This window comes from Meleagris gallopavo, chromosome 8 (assembly GCF_000146605.3).
Source record: "Meleagris gallopavo isolate NT-WF06-2002-E0010 breed Aviagen turkey brand Nicholas breeding stock chromosome 8, Turkey_5.1, whole genome shotgun sequence".
NCBI classification, from domain to species: Eukaryota; Metazoa; Chordata; class Aves; order Galliformes; family Phasianidae; genus Meleagris; species Meleagris gallopavo.
The window spans coordinates 2,101,111-2,107,689 of record NC_015018.2 but is presented as its reverse complement, the minus strand read 5'-3'; the positions used below and the strand labels follow the sequence as shown (position 1 = coordinate 2,107,689).

The 6,579-nt window shown below is 44.5% G+C and overlaps 1 long non-coding RNA gene across 1 annotated transcript in view; it reads left to right on the top strand.

Moving 5' to 3' along the window:
• The first annotated feature begins 6 nt into the window (after positions 1 to 6).
• LOC109368976 overlaps positions 7 to 6,579 on the top strand; it is a 7,519-nt gene continuing 946 nt past the window's right edge. Inside the window, exons 1-2 of the long non-coding RNA XR_002117500.2 lie at positions 7 to 192; positions 2,026 to 2,099. This is a non-coding gene — a long non-coding RNA (uncharacterized LOC109368976). The remainder of the gene's footprint in view (positions 193 to 2,025; positions 2,100 to 6,579) is intronic.

The following is a 6,579-nucleotide window of genomic DNA, read 5'->3' as shown; positions in this document are numbered from 1 at the left end:
GCGCGGGGCCGCCGGCCGCCGCCGGAGGTAAACAGTGCAGCGGGGGGGCGGAGCGGCCGCGGTGCCGTGTCATTTCCTGCAGCTCGGCCTCCTCGTGCCGGCCGATGAGCACGCGGCGCCACCTGGTGGCGAGATCCGGCCGCTGCGGGTCGCGGTCCCGGCGGGAAGCGGCGCAGCGGGCAGCACGAGCAGGTGACACGGCCCAGGGGAGCGGGAAGGACCTCGGCTCACTTCCAGTGTGCGTATGGGGTTCCGGTGGCCTGGTCTGGTGGTTGGCGACCCTGCACGTAGCAGGGGGGTTGAAACTAGATGATTGGTGTGGCCCTTTTCAACCCAAGCCATTCTATGCTAAAGCACACTGGGATCCATGCTATATATTAAATTGAGTGTTTTAACAACTCCTGCCTGGCTTTTTACACACCGTTTCCTCTTTATTTTGGAGGCAGATTTTGAAGGCAGAAGACAGATTATCTGATTAGTCTTTATCGCTGTTTCATAGCATTTGCTAGAATGTGCCAGACAGCTAACTCTGGGCAGTTGGCTTTTGGAGTCTGGCTGAAAGTTTTATTCTATCATATTTTGGCCAAAGATTTCTATGTACGCTTTCGTATTTAGCTAACTTCCCAGTTCCAGTGCTGGAAGTGTTAATTGTCAGTGAATTGCATTTACTGGCAAACACGGAATCACAGAATGGCCTGGGTTGCAAAGGACCACAATGACCATCTGGTTCCAACCCCCTGCTATGTAAAGGGTCACCAACCAGCAGCCCAGGCTGCCCAGAGCCACATCCAGCCTGGCCTTGAATGCCTCCAGGGATGGGGCACCCACAGCCTCCTTGGGCAACCTGTTCCAGTGCCTCACCACCCTCTGGATGAAAAACATCCTCCTAATGTCTAACCTAAACCTCCCCTGTTCTCAGTTTAAAACCATTCCCCCTTGTTCTATCACTACCCACCCATGTAAACAGACATTCCCCCTCCTGTTTATATGCCCCTCTCAAGTATTGAAAACCTGAATTAGGAAGTGCAGACATAAACAGCACTATGTGAAGTAAGGAAAAATGATGAACCAATTCACTTTGCCAAGGTCAGAGGAAACAAAGTTGCTTCTGCCTGCTTTGCTTCACCAGCCACAACTTTTGAGATTGCTAGTGCTTCCTCTAACCCATGTTACACAATAATGGAACGAGATCTGGCAGCTCAGCATCATGCAGCTCACTCACCTCACAGAGTTAGTGCACACTTTGTAACACGTGTCTGTGTGATGCATCAAAACAGCTTCCTGTGCTGGAGCACATGCAGATGCTGGTAACTATCAATCAGCTATGATGGGACTCTATAGGCATTCAAAGGTGAGCAATATAGCTTTACTCTGTCAGGCTACATAGATTGCTCACTGAGACTGTTTTCATAGAATCATAGAACCACAGGATGGCTCAGGTTGGAAGCGACCTCAAGGATCATGAATCTCCAACCCCCTGCCACAATCAGGGCCACCAACCTCCCCATTTAATACCAGACCAGGCTGCCCAGGGCCCCATCCAACCTGGCCATGAACACCTCCAGGGATGGACGGGGCATCCACAGCCTCTCTGGGCAGCTGTTCCAGCACCTCACCACTCTCTCTGTAAAGAACTTCCCCCTGACGTCCAACCTCAATCTTCCCTCCCTCAACTTCAAACCATTTCCCCTTGTCCTGCTGTTACCTGCCCTTTCAAAGAGCTGACTCCCCTCCTGTTTGTAGGCTCCCTTTAGGTATTGAAGAGCTGCAATGAGGTCACCCCGCAGCCTTCTTTTCTCCAGGCTGAACAAGCCCAGCTCCCTCAGCTTGTCTTCAGAGGGGAGGCGCTACAGTCCCCTGATCATCGAATGATCACAGAATGATTATACAATCGTTAAGGTTGGAAAGACCACTATTTCGTTGTAGTTAAGGCCATGAAAAAGAGAGAGAAAGCACAATCTTAAAAACAAGTTAGGGAGAAAAAATGTGCTCTCTCATAGTTATATACAAACTTTTCTCTTTCAGTTGCACAGGATGGTTACTAACTGAAGCATGAGAACGATGGCAGAATGATTGTCCTGTATATCTCAAAAACAGAGGTACTGTTTTTTTTAGAAAAGTAATATTGTGAGTTTTGGTTTTTTTCCCTGCTGAAATTATGTCTGGAGGGTCCTGACATCTCCACAATGACTGGGTATGTAGCTGAAATGGGTCAGTTCTGCTGAAAACAATAAAATGGAGTAGTGCATTCTTTCTTACTAATCCCTAAGACATATCTGGCTCATTTCACACGTTGTTTATAGCAGCATATCACTTCCTTAGATTTTCAAATGCTGGCGTTTTTGTTGTACCTAATACTGGAGAAAACTTGTCATTCTCCCCCACCCCCCAGTTTAGAAACGTTTGCTATCTCTAACTTAGAGATATTGACTATCTCACTTTCATCGGGAAGTACAAAGGGTATTTGCCAGGTAGTCTGCCTCTTTTGTTTCGTGTTCTGGTAGATGCCGGAGGAGAGTAGATAGAGACATGTTGGCTCTTCTGTGTCTTTTAAAATTCTTCCCAAAAGGAAGAGAAAAGAAAAAGGAAAAGAAAGGGGGGGGTGGTGGTGGTTACTCTAATCCAGACCAACATTTACTGCGTGAGTCATCCCACTGGAGTCAGGGATGTGACTGCGTAAACAGCTGCTTTCTGTATTAGTGAGGATTATGGGATTGGGCTCCTTTTAGGAAGTTACTTGGAAATGAAATGCAGCCAACTTTAAAATGGTTTTGAAGCTCGTATGAAAGAGATGGGATGCAGTCAGTGGAAGCTACTTAAGGAGATGAAACTAACAGTAAAAGATACAGCGCTGTAATGAAGCCACGGGAAGCAATGTCTGATTGCTAATTTAACCAGTTAACATACAACTTTGCTCCTCTGTCATTTTTAATTTTTAGTGGCATATTGAACATTATGTCACTGTAAATTCTAGGACTAAAGAATCTAAGGAAATATACAGTCTTTAAAATATTGCCTATTGCTGTTCGACAAGCCTGGTAGTTTCACAGATAACGGCCAACATTTGTACCACATTCACGTACTTAAAAATAAGAGTAATGAGCATAAAGAGAAGCAGTGACGTGTAGTAATTTTGCTGGTTGTGATTCTTTGTGTCTTGCAAGTAATTACACATCTCCCTGACGTATCCCTACTCTGTGTGTGCTTGATAAAACCAGGTCTCTTCTGTTGTGTTTTGAATATAATCAGGAGCATAATGCAAGTCTTGGAAATTGCCGGCTGTAAAGGCCCCAGCCTACTTCTTTAGTCTTTGCAGAGCTTAAGAACTGAGTATTACTTTTAAGCTGCAGAGTGTTGTATTTGGTTTGTGCATTTTAGAGATCAATTGACTTTGAGTTCTGTGTGCCCATCCTAATGCTTTCACTGTGATTTTTGTTATTAAAAAGAAACAGACTTCTTTATCATGACCTGCTTCAGCCAACATTGCATTAATAAGCCTTTCTAAACAGCCAGCAAAAGCTCACCAGTTTGAAACGCAGGCTGCAAAAATAGCTTCAGTGTTGATTACAGGTGTGCGTTTTACAGATCTATAGTTGCTTCTGTTGGTGTCTGTTGGAAGTCAATAACTTTATTCCTACAGAAATATTTTGCAAACAGTTCTGATGGATTTCTTTCATTATGTGACGTAGCTTTAAAATGTGGAGTATTAACAAGTGGTATCCGTTTGAAAGCTCAGTTTCTGAAGTTGGAATTTATCTTACAAGTGTTTGATGGGATTCCTTTAGGTTAGGCTTATAATGAAGTATTTGTCAGGAATTTGTAAAAGAGCAAATGAACAAAAAGAGCGTTTTACACCCTTTTGAGAGACTAGTAAAACTGAACCTACCTTGCCAGGATAAATGATATGTGACCAGGAAGCCCTCCTCGAGTTGTTTATGTTGGAAGAACGTGGCCAGTTTAAACTATTCAAAAAGTGGGCTGAGGGTGCATACCAGCATCCCGCAGTATTACACACTGAGCTACTAAAATAGGACAAAGCAGTAAACCTCCAACCAACCACCAGCATTCTGGTGCCTTCTTCTGTCCCTTCACCACCTGATGACAGTGATCGAGAATTTTAACACAGACTCGTTGGTATCTGGTATTGCTTCTTCCTTTCGTGAGGAATTCCTGTCTTTTTATTTCTATTTCTGACTTTGAAAGCCACAGCCTTTGTTTGCCAAGTTCGTCATGTGCATGGTGGTAAACGTGTTGGGAAAAGGGGAGATTTCCAATTTGTGTGTTACTCTTGAGGGTCTGCTGGGCCCAGCTAATGCATTTTTAACGTGTTTCTCAGTTAATGAAAACATGGTGTCAATTGACTGTTTTCTAGCTAGATTTTTTTTTTCTTTGTGCCTGAAATGGGAATCTTGTGAGGGAAAAACTGGCTGCAGTGCAAGAATCCAACACAGATCTAGCAGAGATCTGGGGTCACTAGCATATGGGTGAGGTGGGCGGGAAGCACGCTTCAGGACATCCACATGGGTGGGGATGGTGTTTGGAGATGAGAAGGAATAGGGCTGACAAGGGAACTTAGATGATAGTTCTTTGAGCAGGGAGGAGAAGACTGCAGACAGGCTGTCTCCAGGCCCAGCAGACTAGCCTTAAGGCCACATTCACTCGTCTTTAGGTGACTAGTTATCATAATCAAGCTCGGCAGACTATGATGTAGTATTCCTATAGCATCGTGTGGGTGTGCTTGTGTTCTGTCGACACATATACACAGAAAAAGATACAGTCCCTGGCCCAAAACATCTGCAGTTCAGAGCTCTGACCCTCTTGATACAGTGAGTCCACAAGTGTTTCTGCAGCAGATCAGTCTCAAGGCATCTGCTGGTTACACAGATGGTGAGGAGCCTGCTGGAGCCTCCCTTACAAAGGGGAAGGAGACAGGGATGGAGACGATCAGGAGTATGAGGGAAGAGATTGCAGTAAAGTAATACAGACTGTGAACCTGACCCTGATGGGTGCAAATACTTCTGCATTTAAATGTAATGGTACTTATCCGGGTGGTGCTGGGGCAAGTGAGGGCCTGCCAGATGGACCTGTGCCTGGCAGTGCTCTGGAGGCCTGGTTTGGATTTGGGAGCATATTATGCACAATTTTTTTGTTGTTGTTTTTCGAGGCAGGATTTTAGTGAATTCGTTTGCAACTGCAGAGGTTACTGTGAGGTTTTTCCAATCAAAGAAGAACAAGGTGGTCTGTGATGATCTAAGCATTTGGCTTCTTGCAAGTAGGAATCCAGCAGCCCATCCTGCACTGATGAGCAGTGAGAATGCTATCAGTAATAGTAAAAAACAAAACAAAACAAACAGCAACAACAAAATCCCCACAAATGTTAAGAGTTATTAGTTACTGGAAAAGCAATGGAGAAAAAAAAATGTTTAAATCTTAATACTTAAAATGCCATGATTTCTCTGTACCTTAAAGGAAAGGGCAATGTGAATGAACTAAGGTATGGGGTGAGTAATGATGGATCAACTACAGTGAGTGAGGTGGGATTCTTCAGTGTGGAAAAGTGAGTGATGAAAGGGGAGAGTCATGGGAGTTGATGAAATAGTGGGCAGCAACCCCCGGGAAGCAGTGTGGCTTTCCAAGTTCTTGTATGGGAGGCAGTGGACACCAAATGATTCTGGTGGGTAACACATTAAGAACAAATGAAAGTGTTATTTCGTATAACACGTAGTTAATCTGTGGGATGAACATGGCAAAGTACAGGGTAAAAGTACCATGATATAGCTGAGTGTGCTGGTTATGTGTACCTGCAAAACAAGTATCCATTTCTGGCTGTTGCTGAAAAGTTAAAGGTCAGGCTAGACACGTATTTGGTCTCTGAAGGATGACCCTAGATCTCAGATACTTACAGTCCACCCTATGAACTATTTTAAGGGTGAAACATAAGAAAAACTTAACTGCGAGATTATTCTAAAGCCTTGAAACTGACCTAATGCTTTTTCACCTTGAAATCTATCCATTTTAATGGGAACTGTGTCAGAGCAAGGCCTTAATACTTCATGTTGTTCTCAGCAATATTGTTTTCCTCCACTTCAGCTGTTAGAAACAACACTCACTTCAGGTAGGAAGAGAGATTAGATCAAGACTCTGGCGTAAGGTGTTTGCTATAGGGAAGAGCTCCATGTTGCAGGTGACAGCTCTTCTTAAGAGCTGGTTCTGAACTGCATGGGGAACAAATGCCTCTTGCAAAGGAAGTGTTATCCCAAAACTCCCTGAAAGGGGATTGTGGTGAGGTGGGAGTCGGTGATAGGACAAGAGGCAATGGCCTCAAGTTGTGCCAAGGGAGGCTCAGGTTGGATATTAGGAAAAACTTCTGTGAAAGAGTAGTCACACTGGAATAGGCTGCCCAAGGAGATGGGGGAGTCATCATTCCTGGAGGTATTCAAGAATCGTGTAGATGTGATACTAAGGAACCTGCTTTGGTGGGCAGTACTGCTGGTAGGTGGGTTGCTGGACCAGATGATCTTAGAGGTCTTTTCTCAACCTTACTGATTCTATGATTCCTTGTATGATTTCACCTTTTTT